At 38.7% G+C, this 13,936-nt stretch overlaps 1 protein-coding gene and 2 long non-coding RNA genes across 10 annotated transcripts in view; all 3 read right to left on the bottom strand.

Moving 5' to 3' along the window:
- LOC138158349 (uncharacterized) overlaps positions 1 to 13,936 on the bottom strand; it is a 1,179,890-nt gene that overhangs the window by 916,809 nt on the left and 249,145 nt on the right. The window lies entirely within an intron of this gene.
- Positions 1 to 13,936, bottom strand: part of RBM33 (RNA binding motif protein 33) — a 173,129-nt gene that overhangs the window by 33,991 nt on the left and 125,202 nt on the right. The window lies entirely within an intron of this gene.
- On the bottom strand, positions 3,129 to 8,524 carry LOC138158310 (uncharacterized). The gene is made up of 2 exons (XR_011167616.1): positions 3,440 to 8,524; positions 3,129 to 3,297 (listed from the first exon to the last, which is right to left on the bottom strand). It is a non-coding gene; the product is annotated as an uncharacterized lncRNA (long non-coding RNA).

Raw genomic sequence — 13,936 nt, 5'->3', positions numbered from 1 at the left:
CACTGAACAGGTTTCTATTAACTATGACAATGCTGGTCTATCTGTGTAATCTTTATAAAGCTAATTCAAAATTTTGACAGAAATAAATTAGATGTGTGCTGTATGAAGCACTTAAATTATAAAAACAAATTTATACTATTTTCTCTTTTTAAAGTACTATTTTAAGCAGGGGGGAAAACAAAAGAAACAAAGCCTTTTCCTGTCTATCATTTGGGTTGATTAATCCTTTAAATGTGCTATTTCAACAGAGAATGAGATAAGACCATCAAAGGACTAAAAATTATAACTCAAAACTTGGACTACTCTCTGAAACACTTAATTTTCCAAATATCAAATATTGAATAAAATGTCTATGACGCTTTCCAAAAAATTATGATGGTTCTACTCAAAATTAATTTAGACAAGATATATAAAAGTTAATAGACAACACTTCAAAAATTTCATGAGTGACTAAATATGGAGGCACTCTTCTGCTCTCATAGTAAGGTTAATGTACTATCTTTTATGAAAGAATATCTATTACTGATCAATAGGCCTTGTGATTCTGACTTATTTTATAGTTAACAATCAATCGAAAGACATTATTAGGCTTCCATTATGTGAGGCAGGAATTGTACCAGGAACTGTGAATTAACAGAAAAAAAAAACAGGTCCTACTCTTGAGAAGCCTACAGTCTAAAAGAGAAGACAGCATACACATATATAGCTACATCCAGAAAACATGAAATAGAGACAAGGCAACCTTGGGGGAAAAGACCTGGGGGAGGAAAGTGTGAGTAACAAAGTCTTCTTGTAAAAGGTGATATCTGAGTTGAGTCTTGAAGAGCAGGGATTCCCCTTCCCTGAAGAAGATGGTAAGGGAGTGAAGTAAAGGCTTGGGGGGAGTCAGTACAAAGTTGTTAAGTTGAAAGATGGAGAGCTGTGTGTGAGGAAGAGCCAGAGAGCCAAATTTGGCTGGAAAGGAGAGATATGGATGGAAGAAACGTGTACTAAAGCTGGGAAAGCAGGATGAAGCAAGGTTGTGAAGAATCTTAAATATTGTGTTTTTTACTTTCTTTGTATCTGCAGAGATTAGAAGAGTGTTGGTACTTAATAAATGCTTGCAGACTTACTGATGAATGACTACCAACAGAGGAGTTTATGCTTGTTCCTAAAGGCAGGAGGGATCTATTGCATTTTGAATAGGGGAGTGACATAGTCAGATCCATGTTTTAGGAAAATCACTTTGGTAGTTCTGTGGTGTTTAGAATGAAGTGAGACAGACTGAAACAAGGAGACCAATTGGATGACTATTGCAATAATTCAGATGAAATATGAGGCCTTGAACAAGGGTGGTGACTGGGTTAGGGGGGAAAAGGGGATACAGCCAAGAAATTAGACATATGAGGTGAGTGAAATGAGGAACTGACCTCCAAATCTGTGAATGTGGGTAAACAGAATAATGATGGTGCCCTTGATGAAAGAGGGAGGGGTGTGATAGGGTAAAATATATTGAGTTGTTTGTTATAGTGATGAGCTTACACAAATCACACATGCACAAAAAAGCATTTTCCAAAGGTCTAATTAGGTCTGAAACACAGCAAAACTTAGATGGTCTTTGTAAATTACAAACCAGTGAGTTTCACCTAACTGAAATCAACACTATAGAATTTTCTCTTCTCTATAATACAGCTTGCCAGGACAGGGAGGAGACTAGGACTAAAAAGGAGAATCCTATGGCTCTCTGGCTTGGGGGATTCCTAGACACTACACCTAGGGGACATCTCTGGTACACTGAAAATGCAGAGAGGAGGAACTCTCAGATAGATCTGACTAGGTGAGAAATATAGATGATCCATGGAAGCTGTCCATAGGTATGGTATTTAAAGCAGTTAGGATGATGAAGGGGTGGAGTACAAAGGTAGATCCAAGATTGTGCTAAGTGATGCCCACTTCATGTCACCAAACTGATGTATAAGAGGGGACCGAACACACTAGGCTCCATAGCTTCTAGTCTTGGCAGATTAGCTGGGAGGGCAGATACAGAATTCTTCTGTGTGGGATTCTGAAGAACAAGTATGACTATTCCCATTCTTTTACAACCTACTTTCACCTTTATCCCTCAACAGGGAGGCTATATGCTTAATTTAAAAATCTGGAATTTTTTAAGTGCTCATTAATCAGTTAGAGAAGTCTGATAACATTTAAATATAAAAATACTTCCTTCTCAAGAAGTAAGATTCTGAAGTCTGTGGCTACTCCAAAAATTCCTTACTCAGGGCCTATCTAGTATTATCAATATCCCATTTGGCACCTCCCTCCTGCAGCCAGCCTTTTGGCCATTATAGCACTCATTAGCACCTAGATGCAGCTAGGTGGCCCCTTGCTCACAGAGCGCTGGGCCTGGAGTCAGGGAGACTCATCTTCCTGTGTTCAAATCTGGCCTCAGACACTCACTAGCTGTATGACCCTGGGCAAAGTCATTTAACCCTGTTTGACTTAGTTTCCTCATCTGTAAAATGAAGAGGGAGAATGAAATGGCAAACTACTCCAGTATCTTTGTCAAGAAAACCCCCAATGAGGTCATGAAGAGTCAGACAGGACTGAAAAAATGACAAATACCAACAACAGCACTGGGGAAAAAGAAAAGAGGTCACATTCCAAGTAGTCAATTTTGTGACTCAGCTCTGGGAAAATTTGGCAGGGTAGGAAGCTGAAATACCAGTTAAAATGAAATCTATTATTTTCTAATAAAATACAAACAAACCCCCCTGCTCTTCTGCCTAATTTCTCCTCCTGCCTGCACTTTTCATTATCATGCCATTTCTCTGTCTCAGCTCTGAATTTATTACATTCTCTTTCCCCTATCACAATCATTGCCATGCCAAACTATGGGCCCTTTAACAATTCTCCCACTTATCACCCAGTTGTTAGAACTTTTAAGTCACATTCTTTCTTAAAAGATTCTTGCTCCTCTGTGTTCTCTGTAACTTTCCTTCCTGAACTAGATGTCCCAATTTAACTTTCTCTGCAAAACATTATCTTCCCTGCTCTGACAGGTCCTATTGCTGGCTGGAAAGGTGGCTAGGCTTGCCCCTGACCTTCGTTATCCTGGGGGACCTCACCTAGTTTGGCACCTTTCTAATGAATTTATGAAATATTATTCTATTTATAGTTATCTTTGTTGTCTCATACTGTGGAAGGCAAACTTCACGAAGGCAATGATGTATTTCCCAAATTTTATGTGTCATCCATCACAGCATTTTGCACATAAATGTCTACTAAATATTTCTCTTATTTAAATCTGCACCATTTTATCTGTCCTTCATAAAATTTATCTAAGATTCTTAGTTTAGGCAAGTCTAAATTAAGGGGGGGAGGTCCCAGGAATAGGTTCATTTCACTCCAAGATGGAGTCTGGAAAGTCAATCAACCACAATTTTAAACTTGAAGGAAATACAAATCCTGGTTTTACTTCTAAATATACTACAACTCCTAGGGTTACTTTTGACTGATGAAAACTTTCCCATTCATGCCCAAGACCTTACTCATTTGCACCTGGAACCCCAGGGCTACCCTTGGAACTGTGGATAAAAGGGAGCCACCTTTCAGTTAGTGGTCAACTAAACAGTTTTCTCTAGATAATTACAAAGCCTTATAACTTTGCTTGAGTGTCATTAAACCCTAATACTATGTACACAACTCACTAGCAGACACTTCTTATTCTATGACTCTCAACATTTAGAAAAAAAAAATTAAACACTGAACTCTTCTATCATGCTGACTCCTCCCTTTGGTTCTTATGAAAAAATGAGCTGATTTTCTTTAAGTCTAAATTCCACTCAACTGTAAAATTACTGTAAGCTTCTAAGGGGAGAGACACCATCTTTTTTTTTTTTCCTATAGTATCTAGTATCCTCAAATAACCATCCTCAAATAACCTTTACGCTGAAGCACCTAAAAGATTACTCACAAAAATCTATAAAGTAACCCAACATAGGTCCCACCAACAGAATACTGTTTCTATCAAAGTATTTTCATCTGATCTATCAACTACTTGGAGAATTTTTTTTCATAAACAAAGCTTTCAACTTCAATTCTGAATTATTCATGGCCAGTAGTAGATTATAAATGAACTTTTTTTGAAAAACACATAAAATAGTGCAAATTCAAACAAGAGAAATATTTATTGAACATTTGTGTGCAAAACCCTGAAGAGACACAAAATTTGGGAAATATACCATACCTCCATGGAGTTTACCTTGTACAGGATGAGACAACAAAGATAACTATGTTGAATTTTAATTTAGCTGGTTAAGTATTTCTCATTTACATTTTAATCTGGTTTGGGCAGCACTGAGAAATTTGGGGGCTGCTTGCTACCTAGGCCCTGAAGTTTGACACTTATGACAGTAGAAAGAGAACCACTCTCTGAGCTCATGATCTTGGTTGAAATCCCTGCCTCTAACACATACTGGCTATGTGTGGCAAGTCAATTCTTGTTGCTCACTGGGAGTTCCCTACACTGACAAATCCGGTTTAAAATAATACAAGACTCATCTATAGCGTTAAAGAGCAAGGAAGGCCATTCCAGGCCCAGGGGACAGCATGTAGAATGTGAAAATGTTGCAGAGCTCTTCATCCTAGGTCTTCCCTCTATACTCTCTCACCTGGTGATTTGATTAGTGCTCCCACTGGTATAACTGTCACTACACAAATAACTCCCAAATCTATACTCTGCAGACCTGATAACTGCTTATTTGATATTTCCAAATGACTGTCCCAAAGGCATTTCAGACTCAATATATCCAAAAGAGGATGTTTCCCCTAAACCCATGCTTCTTCCAATCTTTCTTATTATTATTAGGGAATCTAGGGAATCACCACTTTTCTATCATCCAAATTTCCAACTCCAGTGTTGTCTCCAAAGTTACCAAACTTTATAGTATCTATCTCCCCAAAATGTTTTCATTCTATCCCTTTCCTCCCACTCACATAGTCCTCATCCTATTTCAGGGTCTCATTACCTTTCATCTGGATTACTGCAAGTCACCCAAATGGCCTCCTTCCAATTCACTCCACATAACCGCCAAAGTGACTATCCTAAAGCACAATCCAGACCACATCACTGCATACTGAATAAACTTCAATGACTCCCTATTCCTCCCAGATCAAAATTCTCTCTTTGTCATCTAAAGCTCTTCACAACTTGGGGCCAACTAACCTTTCCAGTTTTATTACACATAGCTCCCTTGCATGTACTCTAAACAATAAGGCTTTCCTACTGCTCATTCTCCATGCACTAGCTACTCCCCATGCCTAGAACATAATTCCTCCTTCAATTTCACCTTTTAGAAAAGTCCTTGAGGACTCAACTCAAGTTCTATCATCTACATGAAGCCTTTTCTGATCCTTCAGCTGGTTAGCAATACTCTCCCTCTGACAAATCACCACTCCAGGGAACTTGTGGCCTGAAGGCCACACCTGGCCTTTTAGGTCCTCAAAAGAGGCCTTTTAAGTTCAAATTTTACAGAACAAATCCTTTAATTAAGGGGATTTGTTCTGTGATTTATCTACTTATGTACATGTAATCTTCTATGCCAGAATAGGTCCTTCAAGGGTCTGTTCACTTTGTCTCTATCTCCAGCACATAAAATCGTGCCTAGCATCTAATAGGTGCTAAACATAAGCTTGTCATAAACTACAAATAGAGGAAGTATATTGCAAGGCATGTTCCAGAACCTAGAGTGACTACAACAAAACCCTATTCTGGGGAGTACTATAAGACAATGCTAGAAAGGTAGAGTTGCACTGGAAAGCCAAACCAAGGTATCCGAACTTTGATTAACAGGCAACAGGAAATCAATGGATATTTTTAAGCAAGTGAGTGACATGATCAGATCTATGCATGAAGAAAAATTATTGAGGAGGAGCCAAGATAACAGAGTAAAAGCAGGAACTCACCTGAGCTCTCCCCCAAACCCCTCCAAACAGATGTAAAAAATGACTCTAAACAAATTCAAGAGCAAGAGAACCCACAAAGTGACAGTGAAACAAATTTCCAACCCAAGACAACCTGGATGGTCTGCTGCACCAGTCTGAGAGAGGAGAGGAATGCTGTCCAGTGTGGGCTGCACCAGCACCAATGGGGCCAGAGCAGGCCTCAGGGAACTGAATCATTGGCAGTTGTGGTGGTTTCCAGAATTCTCAACCCACAAATGCCAAAGACAACTTAGAAGGTAAGCAGGAAAGGTCTGGTGGACCTGGGTGAGAAAGGAGCTTGGTCAGACCCAGGGCTGGGGCAGTGGCAGCTGAGGCTGCTTCCAGTGCTCACGGCCCACCAACGGTGGGGGTAATCAAGTGGCTGATCAGAAGGGGATTGCAGGGATCTCTCTGTTGGTGCCGAGGCAGGATTCTCTTGCTTTGTCCTGCTTGGATTTGAGTCACAGTCCTGGGTGGCAGTCTTGGGGTGAGGAGAAGCGCTGGCATGGTGGAGTTTGTGGCAGCGGGGGAGAGGGAATCCTCTTCACAGTTTCAAGGTAGAAAAGAGTGCCTGTGGTCACTCACAGACCAGATCACAGACTAGAAGAGGAGCAAATACCTCTGTTTTAATCATACAATCTTGGAAGAACTTAAATTTACAGATCCCTAGAAATATCTCTGAAAACAGCTAGATAAAACTCCTGAAGCTTGGGACAGTACACCCTCCATACTAAAAGCGAAGATGTACCTTAACAAAGAGCTAAATTTAAATTGTCAAGTAAATGACTAGGAAAATGAGTAAACAGCAGGGAAAAAAAATTAGACTACAGAATCTTACTTTGGTGACAAGGAAGATCAAAACATATAACTAGAAGAAGGCAACAAAGTCAAAGTTCCTACATCCAAAACCTCCAAGAAAAATATGAAGTGGTCATGGAAGAACTCAAAAATGATTTTGAAAATCAAGTAAGAGAAGTAGAAGAAAAACTGGGAGGAGAAATTAAAGTGATTCAAGAAAACCGTTAAAAATGAGTCAACGACTTGCTGAAGGAGACCCAAAAAAATATTGAAGAAAATAACACCTAAAAAAAAGACTAACCCAAATGGCAGAAGAGGCTCAAAAAAGTAATGAGGAGAAAAATGCCTTAAAAAGCAGACATGGTCAAATCGAAAAGGAGGTCCAAAAGCTCACTGAAGAAAATAATTCCTTAAAAATTAGAATGGAGAAAATGGAAGCTAATGACTTTATGAAAAATCAAGAAATTATAAAACAAAACCAAAAGAATGAAAAACTAGAAGACAATGTGAAAGATCTCACTGGAAAAACAACTGACCTGAAAAACAGATACAGGAGAGATTAATTCAAAAATTATCGGACTATCTAAAAGCTGCGATCATAAAAAGGGCCTAGACATCATCTTTCAAGAAATTATCAAGGAAAACTGCCCTGATATTCTACAACCAGAGGAGAAAATAAGATACTGAAAGAATCTACTGATCACCTCCTGAAAGAGATCCCAAAAGGAAAACTCCTAGGAATATTGTAGCCAAACTCCAGAGTTCCCAGATTAAATAGAAAATGTTGCAAATAGCCAGAAAGAAGCAATTCAAGTATTGTGGAAACACAATTAGGATAACATGGAATTTAGCAGCTTCTGTATTAAGGGACTGGAGGGCTTGGGATATGACATTCTGGAAGTCAAAGGAAGTAGGATTAAAACCAAGAATCACTTACCCAGCAAAACTGAGTATGATACTTCAGGGGAAAAAATAAACTTTCAATAAAATAGAGGACTTTCAAGTATTCTTGACGGAAAGACCAGAGTCAAACAGAAAATTCAACTTCCAAATATAAGATTTAAGAGAAGCATGAAAAGGTAAACAGGAAAGAGAAATGATAAGGGACTTATTAAAGTTGAATTGTTTACATTCCTACATGGAAAGGTGTTGTTTGTAACTCATGAGACCTTTCTCAGTATTAGGACAGTTGGAGGGAATACAAACACACACACACACACACACACAGCACAGGGTGAGTTAAATATGAAGGGATATCTAAAAAATAAAATTAAGGGGTGAGAGAGGGAATATACTGGGAGGAGAAAGGGAGAAGCAGAATGGGGTAAATAATCTCACATAAAAGAGGCAAGAAAAAGCTTTTACAATGGATGGGATGAGGGGGGAGGTGAGAGGGAATGAGGTAATATGTGTAACTTACTCTCATCAGACTTGGCTTAAGATGGGAATAACATACACACTCAATTGGGTGTGAATATCTATCTTACCCTACAGGAAAATGGGGGGAAGGGAATATAAGGGAGAATGATAGAAGGGAGGGCAAACGGGAGGAGGGGGCAATCAGAAGCAAACACTTTTGAGGAGGGACAAGGTCAAAGGAGAGAACAGAATGAAGGTGGCAGGATAGGATAGAGGTAAATGTAGTTAGTCTTTCACAACATTACTGTTGTAGGAGTGTTTTGTAAGACTACACATGTATAACCTATGTCAAATTGCTTGCTTTCTCAATGAGGGTGGGTGGGGAGGGAAGAAGGGAGAGAATGTGTAACTCAAAGTTTTAAAAACAAATGTTAAAAATTGTTTTTACATGCAACTGGAAAATAAGATATACCGTGTTTCCCCAATAATAAGACCTATCCCGAAAATAAGCCCTGCCCTTACTGTGTAAGGTTCCTCTAAAATAAGCCCTCCCCCGAAAATAAGCCCTCTTGAGATTGCTACTGTAGTGAAGGTGATCCCCTGCGCTACACGCTACATTACGGTACCCTCTGTATGCACCGTGCCCTTCCACCCCCCCGGGTGAAATGCACGCCGCGCTCCAAGCTGCATCCAATCAGAACTGCAGCAGTGAGCGCGTCATCCTGTTCTTCCCCAGTGATTTGCTTATTGAATAAAGGTACATTTTTTGGTTCACATTTACCTGTTTATTAAAATTGATGTCAATGTTCATTAAAATAAGCCCTCCCCTGAAAATAAGCCCTCTGGTGTTTTTCTGTCCAAAAAAAAAATCATAAGACAGTGTCTTATTATCGGGGAAACACGGTACAGGCAATGGTATGGAAATCTATCTTGCCATACAGGAAAACAGAAAGGGTAGGGTGGGGGTAATACAAGGAAAGGCAGATTGGACAAAGGGGTAGTCAGAATGCACACTGTCTTGGGGTGGGAGTAAGGGGAGAGATGGGGAGAAAATCTGGAACTCAAAATCTTGTGGAAGTGAATGTTGAAAACTAAAAATAAATTAATAAAAAAAAGAAGGCTGAAGAAAAATTAATCTGGTCTGAAGGATGCAAGACAGTGGAGGCAAGAGTATTAGGAGGCTGCTACAAAAGTTTGCAAAGATAGTAATGAGATCCTGTATTAGTGCGGTAGTAGTTAAGACTGAGAAAATGGGCAGATGCTAGAAATATTGTGAAGCTTGAATAAACAAGACTGATAATTGATTAGACATGTTAGGTGGGAGATAGGAAAGAGTAAACAGGAGAAACTAGAAGAATAGCAGGTTTAGGGGAAGAGATATTTAATAATTGTGGCTTGGGATAAAGTTCTAGTGAATATAAGCAGAAATATCCTGTAGACAGTTAGTGAAGCAGGAGGCTCTGAAGAGAAGTGAGGGATAGAGAAAAAGACTTGGGCACCATCTGTTAAATGTGACAACGGAAAACCTAGGAATGTAGTAGACTTGCAAGGAAAAGAGAAAATGGACAAGAAAAGACTGTCTTGAGGCACATCCACCTTAAGAGGAAAGAATTATAAGGAGCCTGAGGAGCTTTTAGTGAGGCTGGAGAACCAGGAGACTTCCAAGAAAGATGACACTATGGAGGAAGGAAGGGGAAAGGGAGAGTAAAGGCTGGAGGCAGAGATTAATAAATATTGGAGAGAGTTCTTTACTGAAAGAACTGGGCAATTCAATTGCTGAGTCACTGTCAAAGTCAGGATTCAAAGATAATAGGGAACAAGGGAGGTATACAGAGGTCTAGTTAAAATATCCTGATTTTCAAACAATCTACAAACTACAGGTCAGTGCATTTGTTTTCAATTCCTGGAAAAACTCTAGAATGTATTATTAAAGAGAAGTTACATACAAATTTAGAAAGGGAAGTGGTGACTGCTAAAAGTCAGCATGGCTTAATCAAAGAACAACAAGGCTTAATCATGCCAGACCCCATTTATTTTTTGGCAGGATTACGAGATCAGGGGAACGCTACAGACACAGTCTTCCAAGATTTCAGCAAATTATCCAAACATTCCTATCCTTGTGTATATATGGGAGATGAAATAGAGAAAAATAAAGTTAGTTGGATTTGGAACTAGTTGAATGATTTATTCCTATGTAGTAGAATGCTACAGGAATGTGTCCGAATTCCTGTGTTGTTCAACAGTTTTATTAATGACTAGGACTAAGGCTATATCGATATAGTTATGCTTATCACCTTAACAAAAAAACAAAGTTGAAAGGATGACTAAGATGACAGACAACAAAGCAAAGTCCTTCACAGGTGAGAAGAATAAAAAGGATCTATTCAGATGATTTTTTTTTTTTTTTTTGGAGAGGGGAAGGCAGGGCAATTGAGGTTAAGTGACTTGCCCAGGGTCACAGAGTTATTAGTTAAGTGTCTAAGGCTAGATTTGAACTTATGTCCTCCTGACTTCAGGGCCGGTGCTCTATTCACTCTGCCCCCTAGCCACCCCTAGGTGAAATTTAATAGGCATAAATGTAAAGTCCCACAACAAATCAAAAATTCAAATTTACAAATTCAAGACGGAGAAGATGCAGTTATATAAAAAATATCTGATTTTTAGTGGACTGAAAAGTCAACATGCTTCAACAACATGTGTGAAAGGGAAATAAAAAACAAAACACTGGTATGATCTTACATTGCCTTCAAGGGCATCAAATCCGGAACATAGGAAGTGACAGTCTCATTCTATTCTGCCCTGGTCCAACTACTATGTTCAGTTCTGAACATAACATTTTAGCAGGAGAGCATACAGGAGGGAACACTGACAGCTACTTTCAAGTTCTGAAAGGAAAAAGGAATTCTATGTGTTGTTCTTAGCCCCAGAATGTGGAACTTGGAGTGAGGGTAGAATCTATGGAGAAACAAATTTTGGCTAAATGTAAAGGAAAACTTCCTTCAGAAGTTCAGAAATGGAATGGGCTTTCAGAAGGTAATGGGTTCTCCATAATCTTCATCCAAGGTCTAAATCAACTTTCTTGGATTAGTTATAAAAAGGATTCTACTCAATGGCCTCTGAGGATTCTTTCAGTTCTTTGAGGTCAAGGGTCATCAGGACTGAAAAAAAGCCCGTGAATTTTGTCATTAGTAGGTCATTGGTGAACTCTAAGACTCAGGGTCATTTCAACAGCATGGCAAGAGTTTAAATCAGATTACAAATGGCTAAGGAATACATGCTGAGAAAGTGGTGGCGCTGGGTACAAAAAAAACTTTTGTCAAAATCTGGTAGTGAAGAGAGTAAGTAGCTAGAGAGGAAGAAGGGTTAAAGGAAATTTATTTTGGACTGTGAATACCTACTCATGTTTATAGGCTGTTGGGAAGAAGACAAAGATGAGAGTAAAAATGAATGGGAGGGGGAAATTAAAAAAAAAAAAGGATGGTTGTTAGTATAAGTTCCTGGAAGAATGGGAGGAAACTGGATTAAATAATAGGTGGAGGGATCAGCCTTAACAATAAACAAGAAGACTACTTATGTTGTGATCAGAGGGAAATAGAAAAGGTTGGCTGATGCTAGTAAGTTCTGAAAAGAGAAACTGTTCATTCTACCTGGTCACATACCATTACAACAAATATCATTAAAGATTTCCATTACAGACAACAACCCATTGAACTAGTATTTCACTAAAATCACAGAATGATAACATTTTAGAATTATTTTTAGAGATGAAGAAACTAAGGTTCAGACATTAAGAAACATGTTCAATAGGCACACCACTAGTTATTGGAATATCTTTTGATACTCTTTCCGTTGATTTACTTCGGCAGTGAGTACTAACCCAGAGAAGGCAGAAGCGCTCCTTACCTGATCACATCCAAAGAATTTTCAAGAGTTTTTCTATAATTTAGTAATTGCTACTGAAAATATGTGAAGTGTACCATCAAAAAAAAAAGTGTACCATCACCACTATGCCTCTAAAAGAATTCCTTTGTGAGTATATCTGAGAAGGACCCAAAGTAGCTGGACAAAAGGGTTTAGTGACCTGAACAGTCCACTATTTTGGGGACATAAATGTGAGCAGGCCTTTAAAGACTTTATCAATTGTTCTACACTTACATCAGGGTTGGCTTTGACAAATAAAAGCAAGCCCTTTGTGATTCACACTGAGGACAACCAAAGAGCTTGGAAGACATTTTATACTAGAAGGAAATGGTCACCATAAGCCCCTGGCATCTGCTAGTATAAGACTGATTAACAATGAGACCTCAATCCACAAAATGGAGTGTTCCTGGCCATGAAGAGAGTTTTCTTTTTTCTTTTTTTGTTTTTTTGCTTTTTGGAGGGGGGACAGCAGGGCAATTGGGGTTAAGTGACTTGCTCAGGGTCACACAGCTAGTAAGTGTTAAGTGTCTGAGGCTGGATTTGAACTCAGGTCCTCCTGACTCCAGGGCTGATGCTCTATTCTAGAGTACTACCTAGCTGCCCCCAATGAAGTGAGTTTTTAATGAAATGAGAATGAAGCTTGGTTACAAGATTCTTTAGGCAATTATCTGTAGTTCTCTTTTAAATTGGATACTGCTACAGAGAAATGAATAAAGAGCCATCTTGTCAACTAAGAGATACGATCACATCTTTATTATTACAGCATATTTCACTATAAGAGATAGTCTTTTCTAGGATTTGTCCATGTGTAACAATTAACTTTCCTCTAGCTCAGGGGTGGGGAAACTTCACAGAACAAATCCCCTTAATAAAAGGATTTGTTCTATAAAACTTGGACTCAGTCAAAAGGTTGAACCCAAAGACCCAGAGGGCCATATGTGGCCTCAAGGCTGCAGGTTCCCCACCCCTACAGTCCAGTTAAACTGATAATGTAGGAATTATTACCACCACCACTCCTGTTTTTCAAACCTAAGTTCTCTCTGAGCTCAAAGCCAATAGGAACAGGAGCTATGACCACCTACTAGTCAGCTTTCTTTTGAATAGCAGCAGCCAACAAGCAAAGGGGCTACATCTCTGACCAGCAGTAGCTGCTTAAGCATGTGAACGAAGTCTACTTGGAAAGACTCAGCTGCTGGTATGAATACTAGCATACAGACTGCAATTTGGAGGTAAAACAGAAACGTAACCCTGAACGGCCAAATTTTTTGTTACAATGGACAATGAACGTTCAGTAGCTGCCAAAACGAATCAATCTTAATAAGACTGTTCAGAAATAATCTGACTCCTAAGGCTACTAACAGCAGTTTCAGCCAAGCTAGTTCTTGTTTCTCTATTACTATGATATCACACAAAGAGATGTCTTTATTTATGTGGGGAAAGAATTGACCGGAATCATCACATTAACATGGATAATACACATACAGAAAAGTCTATGACGCCATAGTCATTTGAAAACGTCTAAGTATTACCTCTTACTATTCAAATTAAATTCAAATTCACTTTTATTAAGTATCTACTACATAGGAAGTATTGAGGACATGAAAACAAAAAACAGTACCTGACCTTAAGAAACTTAAACACTGAAAAATGAAAATTAGAAAGAAACAATGCACAGCTCTGTGACCTTAAGAAAGATGTGTGATTTCTTGAGAACTGAAGTTCATCAACAATATAATAAGAAATCTGGCCCAGATATTCTTTAAAGCGCCTTCAAGTTCTAAAAAACTAATGGGATTAGCATCTTCTTGGGTTGGTACTAATAAATCTTAGAAATGAAAAATTATAAATCCAACTCTTCAAAAATCTTGCTTCTTAGAACAAGGACTGAAGAGAAAAC

Source organism: Petaurus breviceps, unplaced genomic scaffold (assembly GCF_028583685.1).
Source record: "Petaurus breviceps papuanus isolate PSGF00001 unplaced genomic scaffold, PetGlider_PUasm1.0 115, whole genome shotgun sequence".
NCBI lineage: Eukaryota > Metazoa > Chordata > Mammalia > Diprotodontia > Petauridae > Petaurus > Petaurus breviceps.
This window is presented reverse-complemented; position numbering and strand designations above follow the sequence as displayed.